Here is a 24,048-nt window from a genome sequence, read left to right on the forward strand (position 1 = left end):
TGATTTTAGGGTTCAGAGATCAGACTGGATAGGTAATATCAAAATTTGACTCACTTTAGGTAGACTAAACAAGTTCCCCAAAAAGAGAATTTCAGATATCAACATTGCTCAACTTCACTAGGTATTATAGAATGTTATTTTTCCCCAAATTCTTCTTTCACGAGTTGTTATTATTCAAAAATAGGAGGTAAATAGCAGAAAAGAGGTAACTTTGTTGTGACTGTGAGTTGAAAACATTAGGGACCAAATGTATAATTGTTCTTTGAGAAGAGAAGTAGTGGAACTATAAAGAACTATTTATCAAACACAATTTGATAAACAACAGGGAGAAGCAGAAAGGCAGCCCAGAGAAACGTACAAAGTAATTTACAACTTCATCTCTAGCTGCCTGGTGAGGGAGGCAACCTGCAAGCATAAGGTCAACTGGAGAGTGCAGTCAACCCAGATGGTGTCAGCATAGCAGCAGTCTTAGCTGTGGGAGAAACACATGATTCTTACAAGATTTAGATCAAATTTGTGGCATTGTTCTGAGAGGGGATACTCTTATATAACAAGCAAGCTTTAGAAAAAAAATCCATCACATTGCTTAGCAAGCTCTCAGAGTGATATAACCAAGAGCTTTCTTAAGAAGGGGCCATTGTTAGGAAATACATGAGTCTGGGGTTTAGACAATATGGGGTAATCACAATTTTAGGTCCCTGGGCCACCCTTCCACAGTGATTGGGTGGAAGTTAGTGTTCTACAGTCTCAGATAGGAAGAGTGCCTGTCACAAACATGCTGAGAGCATCAAATTGTAGGGGAAGAATGGAGGTCTCATTGGTAAGTGGTCCCTTCCTCTGTGAAGAAGAGCAATGCCAGGCAATGTGGTTGCATGTAGGGACCAGGTCTGAAAGCTTAGAGACAAAATCTGGCAATTCATGACATTCCCATGTCACGGATCCTGGGATTTCACTATTTCCCACATGCTTTCCAGGCATTCACCATGGCTAGGACTCAAGATATACCTCAATGGGCACCTTCTAGAGGCCTCTGGCGCAAATGTGTGCCTACCTGTTAGGTCTACAAACCACTGAAAAGAGAGCTGACTTGACATTTGACATGCCTTCAGGTTTCCAGACAAAACCCCTGCGGGGGATAGTATGGCCTGTCTAGTAAACACTCCTTTAACCTCCTTGACAGGAAATGAGGAGCACAGTATAGCCAATCTATTGCCTCTGATCCCAGCATGTTTGCTGGGAAGTGAAAAAAACTAAAACTGATTTCTTTTGCAGTTTACTGACTCCCACATACCTGCTGAATTCAAATGTTAGATGACCTGGAAAAGGTGTCTTCAATACAAATATATTGGCTGAGAAGACTTTTGACAAATATTCTTATTTATGCTTTATTATATTTCCTTACTACTACTTAATTAATTTGTTTTTTTAATTATTCAAATGGATTTTTTCTCTCTTCTTATTTCTCACATCCCCCTTCTCTTAATTATACAGGTGATTGAACCCAGAAGTACTTTACCACTGTGCTACATCCCCAGTATTTTAAAATTTATTTATTTATTTATTTATTTATTTATTTATGAGACAGGTTCTTTCTAAGTTGCTCAAGCTAGTACTGTACTTGTAATCCTGTCTCAGTCTTCAGAGTCCATAGGATCTCAAGTAAATGCCTCCTGCCTGGTTAATGTTTTCCATTCTTTGCTACAAATATTTTTCTCCCTAATTTTCCGTCTTCTTTTTCTTTTATTTTCCAACTTCAATATTTTTTTAATTAGTTTCTCTTTTACTATTTTTTACTTTCTTTTTCATTCTATATTTCTTCTTCCCATTATCTATTGTTACTGCTGTTTTAGTTGTTGTTGAATGTAATTGATTATTACTGTATTTGTATAACTGGCTTTAAAATTTATTTTATTTGGCAACAGAGATTGAACTTAGGGAAACTTAACCACTGAGACACATTCCCAGCCCTTTTTTCAATTTTTTTTTTTGTGGTGGTGGGTACTGGGGATTGAACTCCAGGGCATTGAACCACTAAGACATATCCCTAGCCCTATTTTGTATTTTATTTAGAGACAGGGTCTCACTGAGTTGCTTAGTGACTCATTAAATTGCTTAAGCTGGATTTGAATTTGCAATCCTCCTATCACAGCCCCTAAAGCCACTGGGATTACAGACATGCATTGACTTCCTTTTTGAATTTTGAGACAGGTCTCACAGAGTTGCTTAGAGCCTTGCTAAGTTGCTAAGGATGGGTTTCAACTCACAATCCTCCTGCCTCAATCTCCTGAGTGGCTGGGATTGTTGGCATGTGCCACCATGCTCAGCCAGTTTATTGTTATGTTGTGGGTACTGCTATTATTTTCTTTCTGCTGAGTTATGTTGGTGATCAATCAGAGAACCTCAAACATATTGGGTGTGTGCTTTGCCACTGAGATAAAACTCCAGCCAATCTAGAGAAGTTTTACCTTACTGAAGCCATGACTTAGTACTACTAAAGTGTTTGTTGGTATTTCAACATAATGAATAGGGAAGAGAGAAATCCACAGCTGATGAGGCTCCACAAGTAGACATAACATCTGCTTCTGGACAATCTTCAGCTTAAAAAATCATGGGGTAAATAATTCAAATGTGGGGAAAGAAAGACTTCAGTACAGATTGCTGCCCTATCCCTTCAGACCAAAAGCCAAAAGTAATACTGGAAAAATAATTACAGAAAAAATGCCCTACACACTGTGCTGTCTAGAACAACATATCTGAACTACCAGAAGGACCCCTATTTGTATGAGAAATATAGAGAAAAAATATCGTGCTCTGACAGAATACTTGGAGTTTCAAAACCCATTATTACCAGCCAAAGAAGCCACAGATAAGCAACCTAGAATATCCACTTGGAATTAATCTCAATCTTCAGGACACTGACACCCCAAGTCACATCAGTAAGAGAGCGATGCTTACTAAGAAGACCCTCACATAACAGATTTATAAGCCGAAATACTAGCAGCCAGGGGGACATGAATGATGAACTTGAGAACATGAGAGAAATTAGTTGCCACCTACATGACTATGTTCAGAAAAGTTATACTTCAGAATTAAAGGAAAATAAGTCTTTTGAAGATAAGCATCAGTGAAAGGAATTTTGAACCACTGAAACTTCGATGTAGAAGATAATGAATAACTCCTGCACACAGAGTAGGAAGCAGGGCAATCTAGCTACAAGAGCATAAGAAAGAATAAATCTCATTAGAAGAGCAGATAAACAAGTAAGAAAGAGGGAAAAATTAAACATTATCAATTTAGTAAATCGTCAAAGCTCCAAGACGAATAAGGGAGAAAAACATGACCACAGATTATTCAAATCTTCCAGAAAAAAATCACAAGTATTTCTAAAAACCTTTCAAATATAACTCTGAGAATAAGTGGTCTGATTTTCAAATTAAAAGATGCAGACTGAATAACTGCATTAAGAATCAAAACCCAACAACTTGGTGCTTGCAAGAAACTCACCACATAGGCAAAGACATATGTCAACTGAGAAGAAAATTATTAAAAGTGAAATTGCAAGCAAATGGAACCTGAGAGCAAACAGAAGTAACTGTATTCATTGATGAAAAACACACTCCAAAATCAGTCAGAAGAGACAAAGAAGGTCACTACATATTAGTAAATAGAATAAACCATCAAGAAGATATAATAATTACAAATATATATGCACCAAAAAAACACAGAATTTTATTTTTAAAGAACACCCATAGAATATAATGGGAAAACAAACTTCAGTACAATACTAGTGGTATCTTAATATTCCATCTCACTAATAGATTTGGTATACACAGAAAATATCAACAAGCACACATCATATTTACACTAACATTAAAAATCAACTGGACTTAGCAGATATCTACTGAATATTCCATTCAACATATTTAGAATATACATCTGGGGAAGCAGGATAGGTAGGTAAGAATAGAGAGTCTGAGGTTCAACCAAGAATGTGTCTAAAATTTATAAGGTGAACAGAGAGATAGCAAACCTATAAGACAGAATAAGAACAACCAATAAGGTAGAGTGACTTTGAGGAAAAAACAAAGAAGACATCTGAAGGTTTCTATTTTCCATGGATATTTGAGGCAAGGTCATCATTTAAGTGTATGGTGGGGTTAAAATATCAGCATGAGGAAGATCTGAGAATTTGCAAAATAACATGTTACAGAGAGGGCAAGAACACATATAAGAGAAGCACACTAGAATAGAGGGCCATTGTGGATGGTTTGTTAGAGGTTGATCACAAACTCAAAGAGACTATCAGAGTAATTTCACACCATAACAAAATATAGTACTTGTCCATGATTTAGCATTCCTTGCCTTAGCTAGTGCAGGCAGGGAAGAGATAGATATTTGAACAACCACTCTTGCCATTGACAGATAAATAAGAAAGAAGGGAATTGAGTGTACTTGAAGAGGGAGGATTATAATGGGGCATCATGTTGTCTAATCAGGTTAAGAAGAACATGTGCCATCCTAAGAAGAGTGGAAAACTGATAAGGGAAAACATTTGGAATCTGCATGAGGATGAAATATCTGGAATGGGAGTATTAAGACTAGTACCATAAAGAGAAGAGGAAATAGTCAGAGAAGGAACAATGAAATCAAGGTCTCAAGCTGGACAGTTAGTGATCAATAGTGTGACCATACACAGAGATGGGGTGGGAGGGAGTAGAGTGCCTTAAAGGGAGAAAGTCAGCAATAGAGAGTCCAGGATGTTATCTCAGTTGTATTCAAGGATAATGGCAGAACCAGGAACAGGAGACAGAGGAGTCTAGTGAGCCTGATACAATAGCCATCCTGGATAAGGGGAGAGGATAAACTGGAGAGTAAAAACAACAGAAGTGGTAACTGGTGCCACCTCATAGGGCAAATTTCAAGTAACTGGACATGAAGAAAAAGAAAAAAAATTGTTGAAAATTTCAAGGCACAGCAGAAATATTCTAATAACAGAATACAACCTTATTTTAAATTTTGACCTTTAAAAAAAAGCATGTTGAAAGAATAGAGCCTCCAAATGATACGGACAATATTGTTTTCAGAGGACAGCCACAGTTTTATCAGAACAAAATTAAAGGGACATTATAGGTCTTAAGAAATTACCCTTCAGACCAGCAGACTACCAAGGGAGGTCAAGCCCGGTGGCCCAGATCCATCTACACTGGCCTATGTGGGTCCCAAGATTACAGAAGGCTCAGTCTACTCTTCCCCCAGCAGGGCAGGCACATGCCAGAGCCCAGTATTCTGGTGCAGGAAATCCCCTCCCAACCAAGAGAGTATTGAGGAAGGTCAAGTCCAGCAGCCCACATTCACCCACTCTAACTTGCACAGGACCTAGATTCAGGATGCAGTAGCATTCATTGAGGGACACCATCAGGGTCTGTAAGTTCAATATCAAGGTGAGCTACAGATAATCTGCATGGGTACTACAAGAATATATGAAAGAAACTAATATCTCAGATCCACACTGCAATAAAGGAAGACACATAGACAACATAAAAAAAACAAGGGAGAAAATGCCCCCAAACAAACCAGAACACTATAATAATCCATGGTCAGAGAAGTCGATGAAATGTCAGAGAAGGAGTTCAGAAGGTTCATAAGTAAAATGACCTGTGAATTAATGAATGACCTAAATGAGAAAATACAGTAAAAAAAAATGATAACTACAACAATGAGATAAGAGAGCAAATACAGGTAGCAAAAGATTACTTCAAGAGAGAGATAGAGACTCTGAAAAAAGACAGAAATCCTTTAATGAAGAATACAATAAATCATATATAAAAAACTCAATAGAAAGCATAACCAACAGACTAGATCACTTGGAAGAAAGAATGTCAGATAATAAAGAATAAGTATACAATCTGCAAAATAAAGTTGATCACACAATGAAGAAAGTGAGAAACCATGATCAGAACATCCAAGAATAATGGGACAGCATCAAAAGACCAAATATAAGAGTTATTGGGATAGAGGAAGGCACAGAATTTCAAATCAAAGGAATGCACAATCTTTTCAATGAGATAATATCAGAAAATTTCCCAAGCATGAAGAACAAATTGGAAAACCAAATACAAGAGGTGCTCAGAACAGCAAATATACAAAATTACAACACATCTACACCAAGGCATATTATAATGAAAATGCCTACCATACAGAATAAGGATAGAATCTTAAAAGCCACAAGAGAGAGAAATCAGATCACATATAGGGGGAGACTAATTTGTATCTTAGCAGATTTTTCAACCCAGACCCTGAAGCCAAAAGATCATGGAATAACATATATCAAGCTCTGAAAGAAAATGGATGCCAACCAAGAATCTTATGTCCAGCTTTAGATTTGATGATGAAATAAAACAAAAGTTAAAATAATTTACAACTAGAAAGCCTGCACTAGAGAAAATCCTCAGTAAAATATTCCAAGAAGAGGAAATTAAAAACAAAGATGAAAATCAGCAGAGAGAGGGATTACACTAAAGGACAATCTAATCAGAGGAGAAACCAAGTCACATTAAATATCAAAAGTAAACAAAATGGCTGGAAATACAAACCATGTCTCAATAATAACCTTGAAGACTAATGGCCTAAATAAACCAATAAAAAGACATAGACTAGCAAATTGGATCAAAAAAAAAAAAAAAGACCCAACAATATGCTGCCTCCAAGAGATTCATCTCATGGAAAAAGATCCACAGACTCAAGGTTAAGGGTTGCAAAAAGTAATACCACTCACATGGATTTTGAAAGTAAGCAGGGTTTTCCATCCTCATATTAAATACACTTCAAACTAAAGTCAATTAAAAAGGATAAAGAAGGAAACTACATACTGCTCAAGGGAATGATACACCAACAAGACTTAACAATTATAAAAACATATGCTCCAAACAATGGAGCATCTACATTCATCAAACAAACTCTTCTCAAGTTTAAGAGTCAAACAAATAACAACATAATAAATTTGGGTTATGTTAACACACATCTTTAATCACTAGACAGATCTTCCAAACAAAAGCTGAACAAAAAATTATAGAACTCAATAATACAATCAATAACTTAAACTTAACTGACATATATACAATATTCCAACCTGCAATGAGAGAATACACTTTATTCTCAGCAGCACATGGATCCTTCTCTAAAATAGACCATATGATTTGTAACAAAGGAACTCTTAGCAAATATAAAAAAGTAGAGATACTACCCTGTCTTCTATCAGATCATAATGGAATGAAATTAGAATTCAGTGATAAAATAAGAAATAAAATCCACTCCAACACCTGGAGACCAAATAATATGCTAATGAAGGAACAATGGGTCAGAGAAGACATAAAAGAGGAGATTAAAATGTTTCTAGAGGTGAATGAGAACACAGATACAACATATCAAAATCTCTGGGACACTTTAAGCAGTTCTAAGAGGAAAGTTCATTGCACGGAGTTGATTCCTTAAAAGAAGAAAAAGTCAACAAATAAATGACTTAACACTACATCTCAAAGCCCTAGAAAAAGAAGAACAAATCAGCACCAAAAGCAGTAAAAGACAGGAAATAATTAAAATCAGATCTGAAATCAATAAAATTGAAACAAAACAAAAAATTGAAAAAATTGACAGAACAAAAAGTTGGTTCTTTGAAAAAAAATAAATAAAATTGACAGACCCTTAGCCATGCTGATGTAGAGGAGAGAGAAAAGTCAAATCACCAACATAACGTGATGAAAAAGGAAATATTACAACATACAATACAGAAGATAATTAGAAATTATTTTGAAAACCTGTACTCCAATAAAATAGAAAATATTGAAGGCATCAACAAATTTCTTAGAGATATAATTTGCCCAAATTTCAGGATGATATACATAATTTAAACAGATTAATTTAAGTGATGAAATAGCAGACACCATCAAAAGTCTACCAACCAAGAAAAGCCCAAGACTGGATGGATGCACAGATGAAAACTACATACAAGACCTTTAAAGAAGAACTAATATCAATACTCTCCAACTTATTTCATGAAATAGAAAAAGAGGGAGCACTTCCAAACTCATTTTATGAGGTCAATACCACTCTAATTCCAAACCCAGCAAAGATACATCAAAAAAAGAAATCTATATCTCTAGTGAACATAGATACAATAATTCTCAATAAAATTCTGGCAAATCAAATACAAAAACATATCAAAAAAATCGTGAAGCACAATCAAGTAGGATTCATCCCAGGGATGCAAGGTTGATTCAACATATGAAAATTAAAAAGAAAATGTAATTCATCACGTTAATAGACTAAAAGATAAGAATCATATGATCATCTCAATAGATTCAGAAAGAAGAATTTGACAAAATACAGCACCTCTTTATGTTCAAAACTCTAGAAAAACTAGGGATGATAGGAACATATCTGAACAACATAAAGACTATCTATGCTAAGCCCCAGACCAACATCATTCTAAGTAGAGAAAAAATTGAAGGCATTCCCTCTGAAAACTTGAACAAGACAGGGATGCCCTCTTTCACCACTGCTATTTAACATAGTTCTAGAAATACTGGCCAGAGCACTTAGATGAATGAAAGAAATTAAAGAATAACTTAAATTGGCACTACTTGTTGATGATATACCTGGAATACCCTAGAAATTCCACTAGAAAACTTCTATAACTAGTAAATAAATTCAGCAAAGTAGCAGGATATAAAATCAACACCCATAGATCTAAGGCATTTCTGTATATCAGTGACAAATCCACATAAAGGTAAACGAGGAAAATCATCCAATTTTCAATAGCCCCCCCAAAAAAATAAAATAAAATACTTGGAAATCAACTTAATAGAAGAGGTGAAATATATATATATATATATATATATATATTAGACAAAGGTGGCAAGAAGATGCATTGGAGAAAGGATAGCCTCTTCAACAATTGGTGCTGAGAAAACTGGAAATCCATATGCAACAAAATAAACCCATATCTGTCACCATGCACAATACTCAACTCAAAATGGATCAAGTATGTAGAAATACAATGAGAGACCCTACATCTAATAGAAGAAAAAGTAGGTCCTAATCTCCATCATGTGGGATTAGGTCCCAACTTTCGTAATAAGACTCCTATAGTGCAAGAATTAAAATCAAGAATCAATAAATGGGATGGACTCAAACTATAAAGTTTCTTTTCAGCAAAAGAAACAATCTGTAAGGTGAGCAGAGAGCCTACATCTTGGGATCAAATCTTTACCTCTCACACATCAGATAGAGCACTAATCTCTAGAGTATATAAAGAACTCAAAAAGCTAACCACCAAAAAAAAAAAAAAGAATTAATAAATGGGCCAAGGACATGAACAGACACTTCTCAGAAAATGATACACAATCAATCAACAAATAATTAAACAATGTTTATCATTGCTAGCAATTAGAGAAATGCAAATCAAAACTACTCTAAGATTTCATCTCCTTCCAATCAGAATGACAGCTATTATGAATACAAACAACAATAAGTTGGTGAGGATGTGGGGAAAAATTACATTTCTACACTTCTGGTGGGATTGCAAATTGGTGCAGCCAATATGTAAAGCAGTATGGAGATTTCTTGGAAAATTTGGAATGGAACCATCATTTGACCCAGCTATCCCTCTCCTTGGTCTATACCCAAAGGACTTAAAAATAGCATACTAGAGGGACATAGCCACATCAATATTTATTGCAGCACAATTCACAAAAGCTAAGCAGTGGAAGCAACCTAGATGCCCTTCAATAGATGAATGAATAAAAAAAATATGACATATAGACTCAATGGAATTTACTCACCAATAAAAGAGAATAAAATCGTGGCATTTGCAGGTAAATGGATGGAGTTAGAGAAAATAATGCTAAATGAAGTTAGCCAATCCCAAATGCCTAATGTTTTCATTAATGTAATGAGGCTCATTCATAGTGGGATAGGGAGAGGGAGCATGGTAGAAACAGACAAATAGAAATAGACAAAGAAATAGACAAAATAGGATAGAAAGGTGGGCAGAGAAGGGAGGGGGCATGGAGTTATAAATGATGGTGGAGTGTTATGATCATTATTATCCAAAGTATATGTATGAAGACACACATTGGTGTGAATATAGTTTGTATAGAACCAGAGATATGAAAAAAATGTGCTCTAAATATATAATAAGAATTGTAATACATTCTGCTGTCATATATAAATAATAATTTAAAAAAAAAATTAGAAGATAATAGCCTCCAATTTCCAAAAGGCCCCATGGAATGTTTTCTGGGAGAGGGATAAAGTGCCACATTAATTTCCAGTAGGATATGGATAAAGGTGATGAAGTAGTATCAACAAAGACCACTGGAAATATGAGGAGATAAATCCAAGAAGAAAACAAGAAAAGACCCACCCCCATATCTCATAGAAATTCCCCATAATGTTGAGATGAGAAGACTAATAAACAGCTTTTCAACAGAATTGTTGTTGGGACCATGCTTTGGAGAGACTTCTAGCTCTTCTTACCCATCCAGGTAATCATGTTTCTCTTCCCCCACTCTCTTCTTGCTCTGCTCATGATGAGATTTTATCAGTACTTCAAGGTCACTTCACTATTCTCCTCTCAGTATTTACATTGATAAGTAGTCTATTTCCTTCTTTCATTAGACCTCTACTTCTCCTTCAGTTATCAAACTAAACATTATTTCTCTTTTCCCCAATTCACGCATTTCCATAGTACCTTCATGATACTCAAATTTATGCATGGTTGTGTTGTCAGTTGGGAGTGGAAAATCCATGAAGACAGTGGTGGTGTTTTCTTTCTGTGTCTGTCCTCCTGCCTGGAATTAAGTTTCTACCTACAAATCACTTGATTTCTTTCCATCAATATAATGACCTGAGAGGTTGTCTGTACGGTATAGATGGATTTCAGAGTAAACAGCTCAATATATTTGATTCCCTAAATTGCTCCCACATTCACTTGAAAGTGTGAGAGATATAAAATGTTACTCATAACCTCTGTTTCTTCATCTGAGATAAATTCTTACTGTGTTACCTATCATCAGATAATAGTGGCAATTAAGCCTGTGGTGGGGTGGAAGTGTGGGAACAAAGTGATACCACATAGCAAGCAATGTGCACAACTGAGGTCCAATCATTCAATCTATCACTAAAGAAATACAGTTTAATTGATATAACTTAATACTGCATGAGCTAATTGCTAAGAATGTTCATCAGAGTATAACTTCATTCTCAGTTCAGTCTTTGGTTCTTTTCACATAACTTGCTATTATCAATGGTTTCCTTACATCTGACTTTGAAACAGGACTGCAACAGGTGGATCAGGTAATCTCTATCCAGTTTTCATTTTGTAGACTTATTTTACTTCATCCATTATATTTGAATATGTGAAACTTTTCTAATAACAACCTACAGGCATAAAAAAACACATAGAAATAGACAAGTAGGTCACCTGTACATGTGATATGAGCTTCCTCCTTTGCAGAGCAAGACTCTTGTTTCCAGGGGTCAGAAGGACACTGCCAGAGAGAGGTATCAATTTCCCGACAGTGGATTTTATCCACCCAGTGGGGCCTAGAACCTTCCCTGGGAGGAACCAAAAAATCTAGGGTCCCAGTTTCCCCACAGCCAAGCTGTCTGCAGATCATGGACAAGGTCACAGCTTCCATGGGCTGTTGCAGATACTGCCCCATGTTTTGTTGTAGAAAGCCTCCAGCCACCCAGCTCATTCCTGGTCCTTGCTCACCAGCCTGAGGTCCAGGAACTCTAAAAGCAAGAGGAGAAAAACAGGGCACAGTGAACATTAAACTGTTACTGCTATTTTTTCTTTATTCCTAAGTAATGAAGTGCTCATTGCTGATTCTGATGAACAAGTGCCCACTGGGTGGAAGACTGATTTTTTTTTTTGCTTTAATCCGTTTTGCTAACTTGTGTCTCCATTTCTGTTTCTACAACAATGTACTATTAGCAAATGCATAGGCAGGAACACTGATGTGGGTGTTTATTCTGCAGAAAGTAAACCCTTTATCTACTACCTGCTATCTATTTATATTCATCTACTACCTGACTAATCATATGACATATCCTAGAAAAGGAGCATTAACAGAGGGTTTGTTGTAGGGACAAACAAGGCAAGGCACAAAAGATAGCAAGAAACAGTTTTATTTGGCTGCAGCCATGTTCAGAGGATACAGCTTTTGTTGTAATCAATTAATCCCCTGAAACCCAAGTACAGGGAGTTTCAGAATTTTATACCCAGCAAGTAAGGGAAGGGGCTCAGAAGTTCACAGTCTGCAGAAGTTCACATAAAAGCAGCTTTTTCTTTCACTGTTTTGGGCAAGTTAATCCTTCAAGGACAACATCTGAGAAGAGAATAGCTTCTTCTCCCCTTTGTTTTCTCCCCCTGCCAACTATCATCATGGAGCCAAATTACAACTTAATTTAAAAATATAGACATCAATGTGAAGCCCCAGCTCAAGGCCAGAGGCATTGTTTGCACACTCTTTCAAAGAACTATACTGGATATATTTGTGAAAAACTAGTAAGGGTGTCCAGCACCTGGAGTGCTGGTATCTTCTCGGCCAGTAGCCAAGTAAACAGGGTGACACGAAAGTAGGAAGTTTATCTACATTGAACTCTTTTGCAGAGACTCTTTTGCTGACAGTTCTAAAATCAGTCTGGTGAAGATTTCTGGAGAGGCCCAGTTAAGACTTTTCAGTGGAGAAAGGGGTTGCCACTTTAGGGTGGGAGAATAATGGAGCTCCAAATATGTCCACTTCCTGATCCTGAGAGCCTGTGGGATATTTTACCTCACATTGCAAAAGGGCTTTTCAGACAAGATGAAGACAAGGATCCTTTCTCAAGGCACAGTGGGAGATGCCTGTTGCTTGGAAGCTGAAGTAGAAGCATCCCATGTTCAAAGCTAGCCTCAGCAACTCAGTGAGGCTCTATGCAACTTAATGTGACTCCATCTCAAAGTAAAAAATAAATAAAATGGCTGTGGCTGTGGTTCATTTTTTGAGCCCCTTAGGTTTAATCTCATTAAAAATAAGAGAATGTTTTCACTGTGAGATTATCTGGAGAATCCTAAATAGGATGTGCCCAATCTAGTGACATCCTTACACTGTATCCTCGAAAACAGGTAAGCCTTTCTGGCCCTCATCAGAGGGAGATATGAATATGGAATTGTGAGAGGGTTGAGATGTTTTGGTTTTGAAAAAGGAAGGGGTCAAACAAGGAATTCAGGCAACTTCTAGAAGGTGAAAAAGGCAAGAAAGTGAGTGTTCCCAGAGTTTTAGCTGTTTCAGCCTACTGAAACCTCATTTATATCCCAGAGAGACCCAGGTCAGGTTCTCACCTATACACTGTAAGATGATAAATTTGTGTTATTTTGAGTCACTCAGACTATGGTGACTTGTTACAGCAGAAATAGAAAATTAATTCAGTGGGTCAAGATGTTGCACCCACATATCACAGAACAGTGATGACTGCTTTAAATGACACTGTAGAGAATGACTGTGTCAAGGGACAGTGTTGAGACAGAAGGAGCAGAAGCTCAGGTGCTACAGCAGGAAATAGAAATACCTCATCTTCTCCTTTGCTGCAGGGACAGGAACTGTTAGCCCCCCCTTTTTCCTGTCAGCAACTGCTAAACCTCTGCCCTAGGACTCAAACACCATCCTGCAGACCTTCTTCTGCCCTCCCCGACCTGTGCACAGTGTGCACCACAAACCTGAACAGATGACTCCAGCATCCTTTTTGTGAATGCAGTTGTGCTGCCCCAAGCCTTGGGAAGGGCACTGCCACACATGGGCCTCCTCTCCTGTGCAGTTCAGCTCATCCAGCCAGATGGGCCCTGATCCCTCTCCAAAGTGAGCAGAGATGGTGGCCTCCAGGGCCACTCCACAGCCCAGCTGTCTGCACACCACATGGGCATCACTCAGGTCCCAGCTGTCATCACAGATGGAGCCCCAGGAGCCCTGCTGCAGGATCTCCACTCTCCCTGCACAGCGACTGCCTCCATCCACCAGGTGGAGCTGTCTGCTGTCTGAGGAGAAAAAGGGTCATGTCAGTGGGCATTCACACAGGGAATGGGAAGGTTCTTGTGCTGGGGACCTTGCTCACCTGAGCAGTTAGCAGTGTGCCCCTCTGAGGCTGCAGAGTCTGCTTGGTCTAACCAGGAGTTCTTACATTGGGTCAGCAGCTGGGTCTGGTTTCCTACAGAAGAGATTAGAGAGCAGGAAACTAAAAAAATGTACATAATAAGTCCTTTGGTTATAGTCCAAGGAGAGGAATAGCTGGGTCAAATGGTGTTGTTTATAGCAGTACAATTCACATAGCTAAACTGTGGAGCCAAACTAGATGCCCTGCACCAGATGGATGGCTTAAAAAATATGGCATATATATACAATGAAATTTTATTCAGCATTAAAAGAGAATAAAATTATGGCATTTGCAGGTAAATGGATGGCTTTGAAGAAGATAATACTAAGTGAAATTAGCCAACCCCCCAAAAACAAATGCTGAATATTTTCTCATAAGAAGGCTGACTCATAGTCAGGCAAGAAGGGGAAGCATGGGAGGATTAGATAAATTCTAGATAGGGAAGAGAGGTGGGAGGGAAAAGGAGGGGCCAGGTGATTAGCAAGGCCATGGAATGTGATGGACATCATTATCCAAAGTACAAGTATGAAGACTCAAATTTGGTGTCAACATACTTTCTATATAAACAGATATGAAAAATTGTGGTATATATGTGTATTAAGAATTGTAATGTAAAACAACCCAAAACAAAATACATGTATAAAGGCATGAAATGGTGTGAACATACTCTATATACAAAGATATGAAAAATTGTACTTTATATGTGTAATAAGAATTGTAATGCATTCTGCTATTGTGTATTTAAAAAAATAAAATCAATAAAACTAAAAAAATTGAGAAAATATTTCACAGAAAAAATTAAAAAATAAAGTACATAATAATCTAGTGATGGCATTAGAAAGCTGTAGGATATGATCCATAATTTTCTATCTTCAGAGCTGGTTGTCTATTCCAGATTTCTGCTTCTACTTCTGAGATACTCTTCTGTTTTTAAACCATGACCCAAAAATTACTTTAGGAAAGTGTGAATATATCATTACTGTTTGAGAGCATTGCATAGCTCCCAGGTAAGAAGACTTTTGGAGTCAAGTTCAGAGAAATGTAAAAACTACAATCAACTAGTTTCCCTTGAAGACATTTAATCATTCAAAGGTAGTAGTTATGAATGAAAATCTCAGCATGTTTGCCACATTTTCCTGGGTGTACCCTAGTAAAAATTAGGTCAGACCAAAGAGGAGAATCCTCCAAAAAAGTTGTGAATTAAAAGAATTTTTGTCGAGTGCCCAGTTTCTCACCATTTCAGTCTCTTTGTATAAGATGAACTACCCTACATAAAGTGCATTGAAGAAAGTAGAATCTTTTCTGAAGGCTTTGTAGGATGAATTTTTTTTTTCAAATACAATTTCTGTCCATCAAAGAAACCCCCACACATATAAAAGGATTTACATAAAAAACGAAGTGCAAAAAGGAGATAAAGGAAAGATTTCCAGAGAGTGGTATTGGTGTTTCCTTATAAGTAAATGAAATAATCATGATTAAATTTTGTAAATTTAATGACATGATATGCATTTTGTTAGAAAAATGATAATAAAAATCCAATAAATATTGGATCTTTTGAGAGTCATTTATAAAAAAACTAATGAAATAGAGCCAATAAAAAAGTCAGTAGCTAAAAATATTTTTATATTTTTATAAGAAATAGCAGTGGAATAATGTAGAAATAGTGGAATAATGCAGGGAGCCATCCATGAAAAACACATGTGGATCTTCTCTAGGCAAGAAGCCAGGGAGATTTTAAGTTTAACCTTGGGAACTATCCATGGCCCTCTCATGCAATAGATTTCCCAAGGCACATGACCTTTATCTTTGCATTGCCAGGAAGATCTCTCAGGATCACTCCAGAGATGGGCATAACCCATTGGGAATTGAATACCCCACCTTTTTAACCTTTTATGGAAAAGAACATTCTATGGAAGACCTTTGATTCCCCCAATATAAAAAAAGTAGGTGTAGACTCCATTTTTCTTTTTAGTATAAAAGTTTCTTTTCAAAAAAATAAAAGAGAGAGTGAGAGAGGGAGAGAGAGAGAGGATTTTTTTTGAATATTTACTTTTTAGTTTTCAGTAGATAAAACATCTTTGTTTTGTATGTGGTGCTGAGGATCGAACCTGGGCTGCACGCATGCCAAGTGAGCACACTGCTGCTTGTGCCACATCCCCAGCCCCAAGTATAGAAGCTTGATCCATATGATTGTCTAGTCTATCCTGCCTCTGCTTTCTGAAAATATTTTCTGTGTCCTGTGGTATTTTTATCCTTCTATTTTTCCTAGTTTTTGTTCCTCAGCCAGCCCATTCCACTGAGGGGAATCCCATTTCTATCACCTGTGCAGGACGTGGGTGAGAGAAGATTGTGGGAAAATGTAGAGTGAAAAACAGGTGGACAAAAACATAGGAAATATAATAGGATACTAAGAGCTATAGTGAGAGAACCTCACATTCTTATAAACTCTACAAGTATTAGGTATTAAGGCCATAAGTGGTAGTGTAAAAATATAAATTAGAAAATACATCTTCCATGCACTTCTCCTTCTCCTTCCTTTTCTCTCCTACCTCTCTTCCATATTTAGTGGTAATCTTCTTCTCATGCTCTTCCTCCCTATCCCATGGAAGGAGATCCTCAACGTTATACAGAATACATGTATGATGATGTGAGGAAAAAAAAAGAAGTGTATCACATTAGATTGGGTAGAGAGAAGTGATGGGAGGGGAGGGGAGGAAAGGGGAGATAGGAAGGGCAACAGAATAAAATAGACACTAGTATTGCTGTATGTATATACGTGACTGTATAACCAATGTGATTCTGCAACCTACACACTCAGAAAAATGAGAAATTATATCCCATTTGATTCAAATATATAATATGTCAAGATCAATGTACTGTCATCTGTAACTAACTAACTAACTAAATAAATAATACAAAAATTGGATTATTTAACACACATGTCATTTTAAAAAATACCCACAAAATCTGTGACACTCTATCCATTGACCTTAGCAGTTCATTCCTCCTTTCCTCCAATCTGGGCTAACAGTGGTAAGTTGTCTATAAGCAATAGAATGTGGTGAAGCCAGCACAGCTTAACTTAGAAACCTAGCTAAGAAAGTCAAGCCTCCTCCTCTTGACTTAGTAGGATGATTGCTTCATGGGAAACATGTAGAGACTATCAGTAGAGAACTATCATAAAAGAAGGTGGCTCTGTTAGCAGCCCCAGTTGAACTTGAAGCCTCTGGCCATGTGAATGACCTATCCAAGATGGATTCCCATTTTGGTCAAGTCTTCAGGGACCTCAGCTCCAAACGAGATCTAAGTGCAACCTTATGAGAGACTTCAAAAGGCAACTTCCGGCAGCTTTTGCCAAATTTATAAATCTGGAAATGAGAAGCAAAATCAAATATATTTTTATTATGTTGCTATTTTTTGCAGGGAGGGATGTATTATAAGCAGTAGCACCTAGGACAATTATATTTACTATGAAATAGCAACCCGATGTTCCCATGTTTATTGTGGCATTATTCACAATAGCTACAGTATGAAATCAGAAGCTACAGTATGGAATTTGATGCCCATTGCAAGAGAAATTCATAAAAAAAAATGTGGTGAGGGATCCAACATGGCGGCCAGCGAGGAAGCAGTGATTCCAACTTCTCCACTTTAACGGAATAAGAAAGACCCATCGGAACAGCGGCAGCCTACCTACGGAGGAACTTCTAGCATAATTCCCTTAAGAGGAGAGCTGCCGTGAACTGGTAGGTTTATTGGAAGTGACAGTTTGTACCAGAGAAGTGGATCGTGGACGGCCACGTGGGCACAGAGGTCTAGTCCCGCAGCCATCAGCCGCTACGGCAAGCGGCTCCCCCGGGAGGCCTAGCTGTCACTCTTGGAGAAGCCACCTCACCTGTCTGGTCCCTAACCACGCGGCCACAGCTACCCGGTTCTACAGGTAGCCCCGCGGCGGGTGCAGAAGTCAAGTCCTGCAGCCAGCAGCCGCTTTTGCAAGCGGCGGCACCTGGAGCGACTTGGCCCACCCCGCCCGAACCGGCAGTCAGCCTCCGCCATCCGGGTTCCCCTGGAAGGCCTAGTGCTTGCTCTGGGAACAGCCGCCTCACCTGCCCGGTTCCTAACCACGCGGCCGCAGCTACCCGGCTCTACAGGGCCCCCCCCCGGTGGGCGCAGAGGTCCAATCCCGCAGCCACCAGCAGCTTCTGAAAGCGGCGGTGGCCCGGAGTGGAGTGGCAGCCCAAACCGGCAGATGCCCCCGCCATACCGGCTCTCCCGGGAGGCCCTGCTCTCGATCTGCGAACAGCCAAACCACTCGCCCGAATCTTAGCCATGCAGACACAGCTGCCCCAATCTTCAGGTGGCTCCCGGTGGCCTGACTCAGCTAGAAGTGTCCCCGCATGGCACAGCACATGGCCATGCCCTTCGGGCTCTGCTAACAGCCCCACCCACCTGGGAACAACCGGGAAACTTCAAAATTTCCCCGTGGGCATGACCACAAGAACCAAAGGACTCTTGACCCCCAACTCCCCCTACTGCCAGAGTCAGGCAGATCTGAGACACATCAGTGGAACAGGCCTAGAGGCCTGCCAGCATGGTAGACACGTCACTAGAAATGGAGTAGGGGCAGAGCAGAGGAGCTTCCCGCATCCAGATCAGGCCCAACAACCCGAGGGGGTGGTAGTCATATCGCCACAATTGGAGGGGAGGCAGAGCAGAGCCGCCACTGGCACCCACAGTGTGGGCAGACCTGCGAACAACTGGCAGAGCAGGCCTAGCGGCCTGCCAGCGCAGTAGAGAGATCACCCCAACTAGAGGAGGAGCACAGCCACTACCCGCCCTGCAAGGGAGATTTTTCAATTATACAAGAGCAATATAAATAATTAGGGGGAAAGTCTCATAAACACAACAGTTTCACCAAGCAGAAAGAAACGTGAGCAGCATGAAAAGACAAGGAAAGAAAGGACCACAAGCAATGCAGATCAATTCAACTTTAAAAAAGGTAATAGCTGCAACAGGTGGAATGTCAGATAAAGAGTTCAGGATATATATGCTTCAGATGATCTGGAGTCTCAAGGAAGACATGAGAGAGCAAAATCAGACAATGAAAGATCACATTGACAAACAAATCCAGGAAGTAAAAGATCAATTTCACAGAGAGATAGAGGTAACAAAAAACCAACAAATAGAAATCCTAGAAATGCAGAAAACAATAAACCAACTTAAAAACTCAATTGAGAATACTACCAGCAGAGTAGATCACTTAGAAGATAGAACATCAGACAATGAAGACAAACCATTTCAACTGGAAAAGAACATAGACAGCTCAACAAGTCTGCTAAGAAACCATAAGCAGAACATCCAAGAATTATGGGACAATATCAAAAGACCAAATTTAAGAGTCATTAGGATACAGGAAGGCACAGAGCTCCATACCAAAGGAATAAACAGTCTATTCAGTGAAATAATATGAGAAAACTTCCCAGACTTGAAGAATGAGACAGAATCCCAAATCCTAGAAGCATACAGGATGCCGAATGTGCAAAATCATAAGAGATCCACACCTAGGAACATTATAATGAAGATGTCCAACATATAGAATAAGGAGAGAATTTTAAAAGCTTCAAGAGAAAGAAAGCAGATTACATTTAGGGGCAAACCAATCAGGATAACAGTTGATCTCTCAACACAGACTCTGAAAGCTAGAAGATCCTGGAATAACATATTTCAAACACTGAAAGAAAATGGGCTTCAACCAAGAATCGTGTATCCGGTGAAATTAAGCTTCAGGATAGAAGATGAAATTAAAACCTTCCACGATAAACAAAAGTTAAAAGAATTCGCAGCTAGAAAACCATCTCTTCAAAAAATCCTTGGCAAAACATTACAGGAAGAAGAAATGGAAAATAACATTGAAAACCAACAATGGGAGGTAGGACAGTAAAGGGGGGAAAGTAGTCAAAGAGGATAACAAATCAGGTTTAGTAACATCAATAAACAAATATGGCTAGAAGAACAAACCAGATCTCAATAATAACCCTAAATGTTAATGGCTTAAACTCACCAATTAAGAGACACAGGCTAGTAGAATGGATCACAAAACAAGACTCAATTATATGCTGCCTACAGGAGACGCATCTGATAGGAAAAGATATTCATAGACTGAAGGTGAAAGGTTGGGAAAAATCATACCACTCATATGGACTGCGGAAACAAGCAGGAGTGTCCATACTCATATCTAATAAAATAGATTTCAAGCCAAAGTTAATCAAAAAGGATAAAGAAGGACACTTCATACTGCTCAAGGGAACCATACACCAACAAGACATAACAATCATAAATATATATGCCCCAAATAATGGTGCAGCTGTGTTCATCAAGCAAACTCTTCTCAAGTTCAAGAGTCTAATAGACCACCATACAATAATCATGGGAGACTTCAACACACCTCTCTCACCACTGGACAGATCTTCCAAACAAAAGTTAAATAAGGAAACTATAGAACTCAATAACACAATTAACAACCTAGACTTAATTGACATATATAGAATATACCACCCAACATCAAGTAGTTACACTTTTTTCTCAGCAGCACATGGAACCTTCTCAAAAATAGACCATATATTATGTCACAGGGCAACTCTTAGACAATATAAAGGGGTAGAGATAATACCATGCATCTTATCTGATCATAATGGAATAAAACTAAAAATCAATGATAAAATAAGAAAGGAAAAATTAAGCATCACTTGGAGAATGAACAATAGGTTGCTGATTGATCAATGGGTTTTAGAAGACATCAAGGAGGAAATTAAAAACTTCCTAGAGTTAAATGAAAACACAGACACAACATATCGGAATGTATGGGACACATTGAAAGCAGTTCTAAGAGGAAAATTCATTGCTTGGAGTTCATTCCTCAAAAAAAGAAAAAACCAACAAATAAATTATTTCATACTTCATCTCAAAATCCTCGAAAAAGAAGAGAAAAACAACAGCAAAAGAAGTAGAAGGCAAGAAATAATTAAAATCAGAGCTGAAATTAGTGAAATCGAAACAAAAGAAAAAATTGAAAAAATTGACAAAACTAAAAGTTGGTTCTTAGAAAAAATAAATAAAATTGACAGACCCTTAGCCATGCTAACGAAGAGAAGAAGAGAGAGAACTCAAATTACTAACATACGGGATGAAAAAGGCAATATCACAACAGACACTTCAGAAATACAGAAGATAATCAGAAATTATTTTGAATCCTTATACTCCAATAAAATAGAAGATAGTGAAGGCATAGATAAATTCCTTAAGTCTTATGATCTGCCTAGATTAAGTCAGGAGGATATAAACAACCTAAACAGACCAATAACAATAGAGAAAATAGAAGAAACCATCAAAAGATTACCAACTAAGAAAAGCCCAGGACCGGATGGGTATACAGCAGAGTTTTACAAAACCTTTAAAGAGGAACTAACACCAATACTTTTCAAGCTATTTCAGGAAATAGAAAAAGAGGGAGAACTTCCAAATTCATTCTACGAGGCCAAAATCACCCTGAATCCGAAACCAGACAAAGACACTTTAAAGAAAGAAAACTACAGACCAATATCGCTAATGAACCTTGACGCAAAAATCCTCAATAAAATTCTGGCGAATCGGATTCAAATACATATCAAAAAAATTATACACCATGATCAAGTAGGATTCATCCCTGGGATGCAAGGCTGGTTCAATATACGGAAATCAATAAATGTTATTCACCACATAAATAGACTTAAAAATAAGAACCATATGATCATCTCGATAGATGCAGAAAAAGCATTCGACAATGTTCAGCATCCCTTTATGTTCAAAACTCTAGAAAAATTAAGAATAACTGGAACATATCTCAACATTGTAAAAGCAATCTATGATAAGCCACAGGCCAGCATCATTCTGAATGGAGAAAAATTGAAGGCATTCCCTCTAAGATCTGGTACAAGAAAGGGATGCCTTCTCTCACCACTTCTGTTCAACATAGTCCTCGAAACACTGGCCAGAGGAATTAGACAGATGAAAGAAATTAAAGGCATAAAAATAGGAAAAGAAGAACTTAAATTATCACTATTTGCAGATGATATGATCCTATACCTAGCAGACCCAAAAGGGTCTACAAAGAAGCTATTAGAGCTAATAAATGAATTCAGCAAAGTGGCAGGATATAAGATCAACACGCATAAATCAAAGGCATTCCTGTATATCAGCGACAAATCCTCTGAAACGGAAATGAGGACAACTACTCCATTCACAATATCCCCCCAAAAAATAAAATACTTGGGAATCAACCTAACAAAAGAGGTGAAAGATTTATATAATGAAAATTACAGAACCCTAAAGAAAGATATAGAAGAAGACCTTAGAAGATGGAAAAATATACCCTGCTCATGGATAGGCAGAACTAACATCATCAAAATGGCGATATTACCAAAAGTTCTCTATAAGTTCAATGCAATACCAATCAAAATCCCAATGGCATTTCTTGTAGAAATAGATAAAAGAATCATGAAATTCATATGGAATAATAAAAGACCCAGACTAGCAAAAATAATGCTAAGCAGGAAGTGTGAATCAGGCAGTATAGTGATACCAGACTTCAAACTATACTACAGAGCAATAGTAACAAAAACAGCATGGTACTGGTACCAAAACAGGCGGGTGGACCAATGGTACAGAATAGAGGACACAGTAACCAATCCACAAAACTACAACTATCTTATATTTGATAAAGGGGCTAAAAGCATGCAATAGAGGAATGATAGCATCTTCAACAAATGGTGCTGGGAAAACTGGAAATCCATTTGCATCAAAATGAATCTGAATCCCTATCTCTCGCCATGCATAAAATGAATCAAGGAGCTTGATATTAAATCAGAGACACGGCATCTGATAGAAGAAAAAGTTGGTTATGATCTACATACTGTGGGATCGGGCCCCAAATTCCTCAATAGGACACCCATAGCACAAGAGTTAACAACTAGAATCAACAAATGGGACTTACTCAAACTAAAAAGTTTTTTCTCAGCAAAAGAAACAATAAGAGAGATAAACAGGGAGCCTACATCCTGGGAACAAATGTTTAATCCACACACTTCAGATAGAGCCCTAATAACCAGAATACACAAAGAACTCAAAAAATTAGACAATAAGATAACAAATAACCCAATCAATAAATGGGCCAAGGACCTGAATAGACACTTCTCAGAGGAGGACATACAATCAATCAATAAGTACATAAAAAAATTCTCACCATCGCTAGCAGTCAGAGTAATGCAAATCAAAACCATCCTAAGATACCATCTCACTCCAGTAAAATTGGCAGCCATTAGGAAGTCAAACAACAATAAGTGCTGGAGAGGATGCGGGGAAAAGGGCACCCTTGTTCATTGCTGGTGGGACTGCAAATTGGTGCAGCCAATTTGGAAAGCAGTATGGAGATTTCTTGGAAAACTGGGAATGGAACCACCATTTGACCCAGCTATTCCCCTTCTCGGTCTATTCCCTAAAGACCTAATAAGAGCATGCTACAGGGACACTGCTACATCGATGTTCATAGCAGCACAATTCACGATAGCAAGATGGTGGAATCAGCCTAGATGCCCTTTGATAGATGAATGGATAAAAAAAATGTGGCATTTATACACAATGAAGTATTACTCTGCATTAAAAAATGACAAAATCATAGAATTTGGAGGGAAATGGATGGCATTAGAGCAGATTATGCTAAGTGAAGCTAGTCAATCGTTAAAAAACAAATACCAAATGACCCCTTTGATATAAGGGGAGTAAACAAGGACAGGGTAGGGACGAAGAGCTTGAGAAGAAGAT

The 24,048-nt window shown here is 38.0% G+C and overlaps 1 pseudogene; it reads right to left on the minus strand.

Moving 5' to 3' along the window:
- Positions 1–24,048, minus strand: part of LOC106145563 (antigen WC1.1-like) — a 79,547-nt pseudogene that overhangs the window by 10,589 nt on the left and 44,910 nt on the right.

This window comes from Ictidomys tridecemlineatus, chromosome 6 (genome assembly GCF_052094955.1).
Source record: "Ictidomys tridecemlineatus isolate mIctTri1 chromosome 6, mIctTri1.hap1, whole genome shotgun sequence".
Lineage (NCBI taxonomy): Eukaryota > Metazoa > Chordata > Mammalia > Rodentia > Sciuridae > Ictidomys > Ictidomys tridecemlineatus.